At 42.5% G+C, this 12,070-nt stretch overlaps 1 long non-coding RNA gene across 1 annotated transcript in view; it reads right to left on the reverse strand.

Annotated features, from left to right (window-relative positions):
- The window catches only part of LOC140482197 (uncharacterized), a 196,721-nt gene that overhangs the window by 101,081 nt on the left and 83,570 nt on the right, over positions 1-12,070 (reverse strand). The gene's annotated exons all lie outside the window — the stretch shown is intronic.

Raw genomic sequence — 12,070 nt, forward strand, 5'->3', positions numbered from 1 at the left:
TCCTGTACAGCCGCAACATGACCTCCCAACTCCTGTACTCAATTCTCTGACCAATAAAGGAAAGCATACCAAACGCCTTCTCCACTTTCAAGGAGCTATGAACCTGCACTCCAAGGTCTCTTTGTTCAACAACACTCCCTAGGACCTTACCATTAAGTGAATAAGTCCTGCTAAGATTTGCTTTCCCAAAATAGTGTTGAACATTTTGTAACCATCAGTGAACATCCTTACTTCTGACCTTATATTGGAGTGAAAATAATTGCTGAAGCAGCTGAAGATACTTGGGTTGTTTTAGATATTACCCTGAGAAACTCTTGCAGAGGTATCCTGGTCGTGGTTAAGTTGTTGGAGATTGTTAGCGCGGATGAAATGATCTCAGTCCGAGCCCAGACTGCGATTCGACAATCGGTAACTTTATTGAAGTATTTAACGCCAGCGGAGACCAACCGAGGTCCGAATCTCAATCGCTCTAACGTTTCCCGCGCGATGTTACAAGTTATATACTTCATGGGTCAGGATGTAGGAGGTTGGGTATGAATGAGTGTGAATGGTGGTAATCATGGCTGGAGTATGTGTGAATGTCAAGCTTCCTGCCATCCTCGGAGAGTCGGCAGCATACACAAAAGATGTGCTGTTTATCTTTACGTAAATGGGTCCGGGTGCTATCTGCTTGTCTCTCCGTGAGGGCTGGAGGCTAGCACCCCCCTTTGTTACTTCCAAAGTGTCTGTTAGGTTCATCGTGTTTGTTTGGTGTTTGCCTTTTGTGTAGGACTGTTTTGCATGATCAGGTTATGGGTGTGTGTCAGTTGGAACCTTGACGAGATTATAAGGTGGGTTTTGATCTGTGAGTCATGACCATTGTCTGGAGTCATGACTAGTGTCTGGTCTGGTATGTATTTGGATCTGTCTTTGGGCCCCCTTCTCCCGATCACGTGGTCGGGCTGGCAGCTGCTGTCTTAAAATGAATACTGTTTGCTTTAAATGGACACTGCTGGCTTAAAATGGATACTGCTGGTTTTCCCGATGTGGGCCTTGCTCCACGGTAAATACGGGGCGGTTTCTACCCGCCTTCAGAGATGATTCTGAAAGATAGGATTTTCATGCAATTGAAGAGGCAAGGAATGATTAGAGTCATTCAGCATGGTTTTGCATGAGGGAAATCATGTCTCACAAACTTGATTCAGTATTTTGAGCAAGTAATTAAAAAGATTGAGGGCAGATATGTAGATGTTGTTTATGTGAACTAGGACAGCCTTTGACAAGGTTGCATGTGGTGGACTAATTAGTAAAGTTAGATCACATGGGATTCAGGTTGAACTTGCCAGTTGGATACAAAATTGGCTTGATAGTTGGAGACAGAAAGCAATGGTGAATGGCTGTTTTTCAGACTGGAGGTCTCTTACCAGCAGTGTTCGACATGGACAGGTATTGAGTTCACTATTGTTTATCATTTATATGAATGTTTTGGATAAGAATATAGGAGGCATGATTAGTAAGTTTGTGAATGACATTAAGATTGGTGGTATAGTGGACAGTGAAGAAGGTTATTTAAGATTACAAAGTGATCTTGATCAATTGGGTCAGTGGGCTGAGGAGTAGCAGATAGGATTAGAGTAGTGCTGGAAAAGCACAGTTGGTCAGGCAGCATCCAAGGAGCAGGAAAATTGATGTTTCAGCAAAAGTCCTTCATCAGGAATGAGGCCGAGGAGGAGAACTTCTTTAAGGTCAGCATCCTTGGAAGAGGATTCACAGTGAGGCTAAAATCAACTTGGCAGAAGTGGGTACTGCAGATTTTGGAGATTAGAGTCAAGATTAGAGTGGTGTTGGAAAAGCACAGCAAGTCAGGCAGCATGCAAGGAGCAGGAAAATTGACATTTCAGGCAAAAGCCCTTCATCAGGAATGAGGCCTCATCCTGATGAAGGGCTTTTGCCTGAAATGTCAATTTTCCTGCTCCTCGGATGCTGCCTGACTTGCTGTGCTTTTTCAGCACCACTCTAATCTTAACTCTATTCTCCAGCATCTGCAGTACCCACTCCTGCCTGAGGTGTAGGAGATGGCATTCAGATTAGATTTAGATTAGATTAGATTAAATTCCCTACAGTGTGGAAACAGGCCCTTCAACCCAACTAGTTCACACCGACCCTCCGAAGAGTAACCCACCCTGACTAATGCATCTAACTCTATGGGCAATTTAGCATGACCAATTCACCTAACCTGCACATCTTTGGACTGTGGGAGGAAACCCACACAGATACGGGGAGAATGTGCAAACTCCACACAGACAGTCGCCCAAGACTGGAATCGAACCCAGGTTCCTGGTGCTCTGAGGCAGCAATGCTAACCACTGAGCCCTAATTTGGATAAATGTGAGGTATTGCATTTTAGTAAAACAAACAAGGGCATGACTCACACAATAAATGGTTAGGCCCTAAGTAATGATAGAACAGAGAGATCAAGGGGTTTGGGTACATATTTCTTTGAAATTTGCATCACAGGTAGACAGAGTGGTTGTGAAGGCATTAAGCACAGTTGCCTTCATTGCTTAGACCTTAGCGTATAGAGTTGTGATGTTACGTTGAAGTTGTACATGATGTTGTTGAGGCCTCTACTGGAGTACTGTGTGCCATTCTGGTCACCCTGCTATAAGAAGGGTATTATTAAATTGGAGTGTGTTCAGACAAAATTTACCAGGATGTTGCCAGGAATGGAGGTTTCAACTTATAAAAATAGACTGGGTCTTGTTTTTCACTGGAGCATTCAAGGTTGAGGGGTGACTTTAAAGAGGTTTTTTAAATCATGAGGGGTATAGATAAGGTGAATAGCAAGAGTTGTTTCTTTAGGATGGGGGAGTTTAAAACTAGGGCATATTTTTAAGGTGAGAGGAAAAAGTTTTAAAAGAGGCATGAGAGTCAATGTTTTTGCATACGTTCATGTGTGGAATGAATTACTAAAGGAAATGGTGGATGTAGGTATAGTTACAACATTTAAAATACATCTGCATAAGTACATGGATATGAACAGTTTGGAGGGATATGGGCCAAATGCAGGCAAGTCAGACTAGTTTAGTTTGGGAACATGGTTGGAATGAAGGGTCTGCTTCTATGCTATGTGACTGTTCCTGTATTACTCATAGAATCACAATCATCTTCATTTGTGCGAGGTATTATACTGGCTAGGAGACATTTTTGCCCTGAATCCTATTGACTTCAGATTTGTGAGGTCTCCTTGATGTCACCATATCTCACCTCTGGAGGTCACTTTTTTTTTATCCATGTTTGGACTAATTTCTCAGAGCATCAGGAGCCTGTTGGCACTGGTGGAATCCAAATTGAGCATCAGTGAGCAGGTTATTTCTTTGCACAAGCTACTCAATAGTGCTGTTGACCATACCTTCTCCTAATTTATTGGTGATCGAGTTGACTGATAGAGCAGTAACTGGCCAGATTGGATTAGTTCTGTTTTCTTTATGGACAGATCATATCTGAACTACTTTCCACATTGTTGTGCAAACATCAGTGTTCTAATTGTACAGGAACATCTTGGTTAGAATGCAGCTGGTTCTGGAGCGTGAGTCATCTGCACTATTGACTGAAAGTCATCAGTGCCCATAGGCTTTGCATTATCCAATCCCTTCAGTCATTTCTTGATATCACGATAACTGAATTAAATTGAATGGGTCATCCATTTAAAACTTCTGGCTGGAGTTGAATATAGATGCTTCATCTTTGCATTTACACTGATGTGCTGAGCTCCCCTCTCACTTGGAATGGGAATATTTGTGGGTCCTCATCCTCCTTGTTGGTAGTTCATTTATCCACCACCATTCATCACTGAATATGGCAGGATTGCAGAGCTTAGATCTAAAATGATTGTTCTGGGATCATACAGACCCGTTGACCTTTACAAGTAATGAGTGCTATTGTGGGGAAACATTCTGAAATACTGAAAAAAAATTAAATCAGGCTGAAATTACTGTAATGAACAATTAACAGACTAACAATGTGGAAATCTGGATTAATTTCAGCAATTTTTTCACTTCCTATTAAACAGTTTGGAGAATTTGAACATTCTAAATACTAATGAAGTTATACATTAAAATAAGTTGTGAAATTTAATTCACTCATTTGAGGACTAGGGCAAAAAAAATTGCAAAAACTCAAAGTGTTCACTCAAGGCCTTCAGGGAAAGGAAACTGATATTTCTAATTCAAACTGTGTGCTTGCTTCATGTTATCCTTTGGACAGTTAGGAATGGCCATGAAGTGATGCCTTTTCAGTGTTGTCCATGTGCAAGAATATGTTCAAAAATCTGTAAAGAACTGAAATAATTGTTCTATTTTTAATAAGAATCTTTTGAGGAAGGCTACATCTTCCAAAGTTCCCTCACCTTTATGTTTTTGGAACATAATTCATTGTTTCCAATGCCAAATCAATATTCTGCAGCGACGGCACAAGATAAAAAGCTTTCGATTTATAGTTTCTTCCGTTCAGGTTCTTATCCTTCTATATTAGTGTACTATTATTTCCCTGTTAAGCACACATACAGGATTAATACTGAAAAATGTGACTAGAGCTCAATTACTTCATATGATTGATCTCCTCGAGCACAGTTGTACGACTGACTTTTAAAAATGGCAATGTAACCCTTTAATTAGATCTCATTAGATTGTTAAGTGGTCATATTGCGTCATGCTCAAGCCAACCCAGGCGCTTCATTTTGCACGATACTCGAACATTATTTAAAAGATTCTGAAAGCGGACAGTCTTTGCCAATTGCTCAAAATCTTTGAAAACCATAGTGGGGAGCTTTGTATAGTGTAAACATATACTCCAGAACGTGAAAAGTTGAACGACGGACCTCATGTTTATATGAGTCGTTTTTGATTGTGAGATTAGATTCCCTCCAGTGTGGAAAGAGGCCATTTGGCCCAACAAGTCTTCACCGATCCTCTGAAGAGTAACCCATCCCTCTACATTTACCCCTGACTAACGCACCTCACACTATGGGCAATTTAGCATGGCCAGTTCGCCTGGCCTGCACATCTTTGGATTGTAGGAGGAAACCGGAGCACCCGGAGAAAACCCACACAGACACGGGGAGAATGTGCAAACTCCACACAGTAGCCCGAGGTGGGAATCGAATCTGTGGGGCAGCAGTGCTAACCACTGAGCCAAGTGAGTCAAGCAAACATACAATTTGCAAAGAAAATCACATGGGGCGGAAGGTTGGAACGAAACCAGAAAACAGATTGGGGAAAAATAATTTTAGCATTGGTTTTAAATGACACCTTTCAACTGTTCTGATGGAAGATCGCAAATGAAACGTTAATCTTCTCTAATGTTAACTTGAAATACCAGCTTCTTTTTGTGTTAGTAAATGACATTCTTGAGATTAAAAATAAAAGCTGCAGGTTTTAACCTGAGGTTAAGTAAAGAACTATGGGATGCTGGAAATCGGCAAAAAAAACAGAAATTGCTGGAAAAGCTCAACAGTTCTGGCAGCATCTGTGGAGGGAAAGCAGCGTTGATATTCCGGGTCGAGTAGAGATATTAACTCTGATTTCTCTCCACAGATGCTGCCAGATCTGTTGAGCTTTTCCAGCAATTTCTGTTTTTGTTTCTTGAACTTAACTTTGCCCACAGAAGTCACTAGGTAAACCCTGTCAGAAAAATAACGGGACAATTGTCTGGACAGGGCAAAAGTGAGGACTGCAGATGCTGGAAACCAGAGTTTAGATCAGAGTGGTGCTGGAAAAGCACAGCAGGTCAGGCAGCATTCCAGGAGCAGGAAAATCGACGTTTCGGGAAAAAGCCCTTCATCAGGAATAGTAAAGAATTGTCTGGACAGAGCCAGCACGGTAATCTCTGCGCCTGATTACAACTTTAACATCCAGAGCAAGACGCTTCTACAATATGTTCCAGTGAATACATTAGACAAAATTACATAATGTGTCAATCATACCAGAATACATCCAAATTGATGAAAACATTTTTACTTTATATTTAACGACTGTTAAGTGTACTTGTCATGTTTGAATTGTGAGGCACGGCTTTTGTTTCCCGTTACACAATACATTCCATATAACAATCACAATAGTGATTGAAACATCGTTCTAATTGAAATTTGCTGAGGATTATTGTTCCCCTATGATTTAATCCCTCAGGAAATGAATCACAAAGAGCAGCCTTTCTCCAGAATCACCGAGGTATCCGCATGTTCCAATGGCATGATGCAAGAAGATGTTCGTCAGAACACTTCTCTGGCCCCTCCCAGGGGAATAAGCCCAGATATTAATACCCTCTCCATCCATCCCAAATTCCATTGAAATCTCCGGGTGAAATCGGAAGCCTGACAAGGTAACTACACCATACCCATTCAGTTCATTGACAACTGTGTCTGAATTACGGATTAATGCAAGAGTTTTGTTTTGTTTTTGTTTTTGACAACTTCACGACTTTAGCTCGGGAGAGTTTCCAAAATGATGAGGGCGATTGTGTTTGCTGCTGTGTGCTGTGTCCTGCTAACGGAGGCAGTGAGCTGGCGGGAGGCGCTGGAGGAGAGGGAAGAATCTGAGCTGCCAAACCAGGTAATGAGAAGACCCGAAGGAAAGGATAACGTGAATCAATTCAATCGTGTCACCATGCTGTTTAACTTTATGTTTAAAATCACATTTTAAGGGCTGCATTTTGACGGTCACGGCATTTAGAGAATGTTGGCTCTGTTTTGTAAGGTGGTTTCTGAGGGGACTCTAACTGTAAGAGAGGAGGGTTACATTTTACCTCCATTGGCTATTCCCGTCTTCGGGAGGCGCGATCAGCTCCTTAATCTAACCTGTCCTCTTCTCGTCAAACAGACTGTTAACTAGGGGAATCTTGTTTCACCTTTCGTAATATATATTTATATGAAAAGTTCCCAAGTGACACCTATAGGGCAACGTTAGCGAAACGTACCTGTGTGATAGTGATAACTAACGAAGATGTGCCATATTAACATCTTATACCGGAATGTCCAGACTATCCTCTTCCCAAAGTTGGCTCCCGCTGGGGCACAAACCTCAGTGAAATTGAAATGAAAGATTTGGAGGTGCCGGTGTTGGACTGGGGTGTACAAAGTTAAAAATAACACACCAGGTTATAGTCCAACAGGTTTAATTGGAAACACTAGCTTTCGGAACTTCGCTCTTCATCTTAACACAACAACCTGATGAAGGAGCGTCGCTCCGAAAGCTAGTGCTTCCAATTAAACCTGTTGGACTATAACCTGGTGTTGTGTGATTTGTGTGATTTTTTAACTTTGAAATGAAAGAAGTTTAAAGTGTCGAGAAAATCCATTGCACAAGTTGCTCTGCTGCCGGTATTACCAGGCAGGCGATAAGTATTGTTACTAAATAACACCCCGCGATGGAGAGCGTTGCAGTGAGGCGACTGAACGCAATGGGCTAAACTCAATCATAGCTCATGTTATCCGAGCACATTTTCAATAAACATACGTATCACTGGTCATTTCCTGCGTGTATTTGGAAAACGTCCCAAAGCACTGTATTTCAAAATGAGCTGTCACTTTTACACTGTGTTCAAGATAAATATTCCCAGCCAGCGACAATAAGCTGATTCTTAATTCTATGATCACAACTTCCAACCAACTGCCTTTGCAGTTTGGCGCAGTTATAAATGTTACCTGCTTCTATTTGAGTGCTACAATTTGAAGAAGGAACAAGTTACAGAATTTCCTTTGAAAGTACACACACGCGGCAGAGTTCTATATGATTTTCTTCTTGCAGATCACCGAAAACGTTCTGGAATTGTCGCCAGAAGCTGATAAACACGGACCAATAATGAGGCGGTCCGGGTCAAAATGTCCAAACGATCCAGACTGCTTCGTGGCTTTAATGGGTAGAAGGTCAATAAAAAGAACAGCAAGTGGACCTGCAGCTAAAAGTAAGTTGCTGAAAGGTTTGTTGAGATGATTATTGTTCAGTAAAAGGCTGGCACAATTGTCAAGTTCAAAGATCCTGTAATAAACTAAAAGATAATCAATGGTCAAAATGGAACGGTGGTCCTCAAAGTTAGGAAACCGAGTGTTCTCACAATGAATAAATCAACACGTTAACACCAAAATTAATTTTATCAAAGTACTTGTAACTAAATTTGTAACTATTATAATTCTTACATTCTGAAGTTTCTGTTTAGAGACTAGCGAATGGTGCGATCCAGCTCCACTGAGTCACCTTGTTCAATCGAATTTAATCATCCTTACTAGCATTGAATCTACCCGAATAGAATAATATTAGCAGGTTGAAATCTGCTGTATGACATTTTTCTCTTCTAAACAGGAATTTGGAAGCAGCATAAATGACAAATTAGTATTTTTTTAAACTGACGATTTTATTCGATACATACACGATTTTGTCTATCGATATAAACAGGGATGAAACCTCCAGATAGTCCTGAAACAATGGAAGCTCTTTAAGTTCAGAGATTTGAAACTTTATGAAAATACCGCGCAACTACTAAATTAAAATATGTCGATGCACTAACCCACTTAAGCCTAAAGTTCTGTACAGTGTAGGGGGACAAGCTGAGAATAGTTCACAGGTCAGCGCAACATCGAGAGCCGAAGGGCCTTTTCTGCGCTGGATTGTTTTATGTTCTATGTTCTAAAATCAAGTATTAGAATGCAGAGGGTTATCAGAATAGTGTGACAGAAAACTTTATATTGAAAAATAAATGACCTTAAGTCACTAGATTAAGTGGTGTTAAATAGTGCTACATAAATCATATTTCTTAACGCCCAAGGCATGATATTTGAGTAACTTAAAATTGTTCAGCATCCTGGACCAGACTCTTGAGAAACTTAACCAGAGAAGATAAATTCTCTCTTGTAATTAATTTTCAATGATAAATTGGCCCACTGTAAAGTGTTTGCAGATGCTTAACAACAGGTTTTGGTATGAAGGCATATGCAAAAAATGTAATGTTAACTGTTCAATAAATTGTGATTTTTAAGTAACGATATCAGAATGCAAGGCATCCTTCTAAGCAGCAAAGTCAAAGTGTCTTGAGGGAAGACACCCTGGAAGATCCTCTGCAGTCACAATGCTGGGAATGTATTACAGATCACCCAACTGCCAGCAGGACAAAAAAGAGCTATGGAGTCAGTTTCTGGAAAGATGTGAAAATAAGAGGATTGTTGTGGTGGGTGATTTTAACTTCCCAATATTGACTAGAACTGCCTTAGTGTCTGGGGTTGGGTTGGGGAGTAATTTATTAGGTGTGTCCAGGAGGGTTTTTCAAAACAGTATGTGGATAATCCAGTGAGGGAGGGGGCCATACTGGGAAATGTGCCTGCATAGCTGATCAAAGTTTCAGTGGGGTGGCATTTTGGGAACAGTGATTCCATAAGCTGTCAGATACTTATGGATAAGAATGAGAGTGGACCTCAGAAGAAGGTGTTAACTTGGGGTAAGGCTAATTATCACTGAATTAGACAAGAATTAGAGAATTTGGATTGGGAGTGGCTGTTTGAGGGTAAATCCACAACTGACATTTGGGAGTCTTTTAAAGGCCAGGAACCTTGGATGACAGGGGACATTACCAGCTTGTTAAAAGAAGGACAGGCTGGAGGCTGGAAGATCATCGTAAGCCAGGCAGTATCAGGAGATGGAGAAGTTGACATTTTGGGTGTAACCTTTCTTCATGATTGGGGGTGGGTGTAGGGGGAGCTGCAGATAAAGAGGTTGGCAGGGATAGGGTGATGAATTGGGAATTGGTGAAGGCAACTAGAGGGTATGACCTGGTTGGTCAGTAGGAGAAATTAACCCAGTTGGTGGCAGGGAGGAGTGGAAGGGAGGGGGAGGGGCTGGGAGAGGGAGACAGTGATGGGAGGGGACATTATTTGAAATTGGAGAACTCAATGTTGAGTCCTCCCGGCTGTAGGCTGCCCAGTCAGAAGATGCAGTGTTGTTCCTCCAATTTGCGGTTTGGTTCATTGTGGCAATGGATGAGGCCAAGGATGGTCATATTGGAAAGGGAGTGGGAAGGCTAATTAAAATGTGCAGTGACTGAGAGGTCTGGTTGGTCCCTGCAGGCCCAGCTGAGATGCTTGGTGAACCATTCCCTAAGTTTGCATTTGGTCTCCCCTATGTAGAGAAAACCACGTCGGGAGCACCTGATGCAGTAAACTAGGCTGGAAGAGAGGCAGGTGAAACTCTGTCTCACCTGGAAGGACTGTTTGGGGCCCTGGATGGAGATAAAGGGCATGGTGTACCAGCAGATTTTGCATCTTTTCCGGTTGCAGGGAAAGGTACCTTGGGGTTCAAAGGGTTGGTGGGGAGAGTGGTGCAAACCAAAGACTCTTGAAGGGAGCTATCCTTGCGGAAGGCAGAGAGCAGTGGGAAGGGAAGATGTTCATGGTGGTGGAGTCTAGTTGGAGTTGGTGGATGTGTTTAAGGATGATGCGTTGGATGCAGACACTGATGGAGGGTAGGTGAGGATAAAAGGAACTCTGTCTTTATTGCATTGAGGGGGGTTTGGAGGAGTGGAATGGGGAATGGAGCTGGTGCAGTGGAGGGCTGAATGGATGACAGAGGGAGGAAAAGCACATAGTTCAAAACAGGTGGACATCTGGGATGCTTGGGAGTGGAATGTCTCCTCATCCAAGCAGATGCAGCAGAACTGGAGGAATTAGGAGAATGGGATGAAGTTCTTGCAGGATACTGGGTGGGAGGGTGTGTAGTCCAGGCAGTTATGGAAGTCTGTGGGTTTATAGTAAACATCTGTCTGGAGACTGTCACCAGAGATGGAAATGGAGAGGTCAAGAAAGGAGAGGGAGGTATCCGAGATGGACCAAGTGAATTTGAGGGCAGGGTGCAAGTTGTGGTTGAAATCAATGAACTGCTCCAGTTCAGCCTGGGTGCAGGATACAGCACCAATACACTCATTGATGTAACGGCAAAAGAGTTGGGATGCAGTGTCTGTGTAGATACTGAAGAGGCACTGTTTGACATAGCCAACAACGAGGCAGGTATAGCTAGTGCCTTCCGGGTGCCCGTGGCCACCCTCTGGATTTAGAGGAAATGGGAGGAGTTAAAGGAAATGTTGTTGATGGTGAGAACCAGTTTGGCGAGGTGGGTATTGGTGGAGGGGCGCTGGATGGGTCTGTTGGAGATGAAGAAGCTGAGGGCCTGAAGGCCATCCTTGTGGGGTTTGGATGATATAAGGACTGTACGTTCATAGTGAAGATAAAGCACTGGGGGCCAGGGAACTGGAAGTTATTGAAGAGATAGAGGGCGTGGTTGGTGTTATGGATGTAGGTGGGAAGTGCCTGAACCAAGGGGGAGAGTATGGAGTTAAGGTAGGACAAGATGAGTTCAGTGTAGCAGGAGCATGTTAAGGTGATGGGTCGGCCGGTGTAGTTGGGCTTGTGAATCTTGAGGAGTAGGTAGAACCAGAGTGCAGGGCTGGAGTCTATGAGTTTGCAGAGTAAAAACAAGGACTGCAGATGATGGAAACCAGTCTAGATTAGAGTGGCACTGGAAAAGCACAGCAAGTCAGGCAGCATCCGAGGAGCAGGAAAATCGATGTTTCGGGTAAAAGCCCTTCATCAGAAATAGAGTCTATTCCTGATGAAGGGCTTTTGCCCAAAACGTCGATTTTCCTGCTCCTCGGATGCTGCCTGACCTGCTATGCTTTTCCAGCACCAATCTAGTCTAGACTCTATGAGTTTGCAGGCAGTGGAGGGGAGATCACCAGAGGAAGCATACCTTGGGTCTAGGCAACTAAAAACAAAGACCTTAAAGAATACAGAGAAAGTAGTAGGGAGCTGAAACCAGGGAGTTAGGCCAACAAAAGGTGCTATGAAATGTCCTTAGCCAGTAGGGTTAAGGAGAATCCTAAGGCATTTTATCCATATATTAGGAGCAAGAGGGTATCTAGGGAAAGAGTAGAAACACTCAAGGATAAAAGAGGGAGATGATGTACAGAGCTTGAGGAAATGAACACGATCTTTAATGAGTACTTTACATTAGTATTCACCAAAGAGAGAGACGTAAGAAATGTTGAGGTGAGGGAA

Source organism: Chiloscyllium punctatum, chromosome 10 (genome assembly GCF_047496795.1).
Source record: "Chiloscyllium punctatum isolate Juve2018m chromosome 10, sChiPun1.3, whole genome shotgun sequence".
Taxonomy (NCBI): Eukaryota; Metazoa; Chordata; class Chondrichthyes; order Orectolobiformes; family Hemiscylliidae; genus Chiloscyllium; species Chiloscyllium punctatum.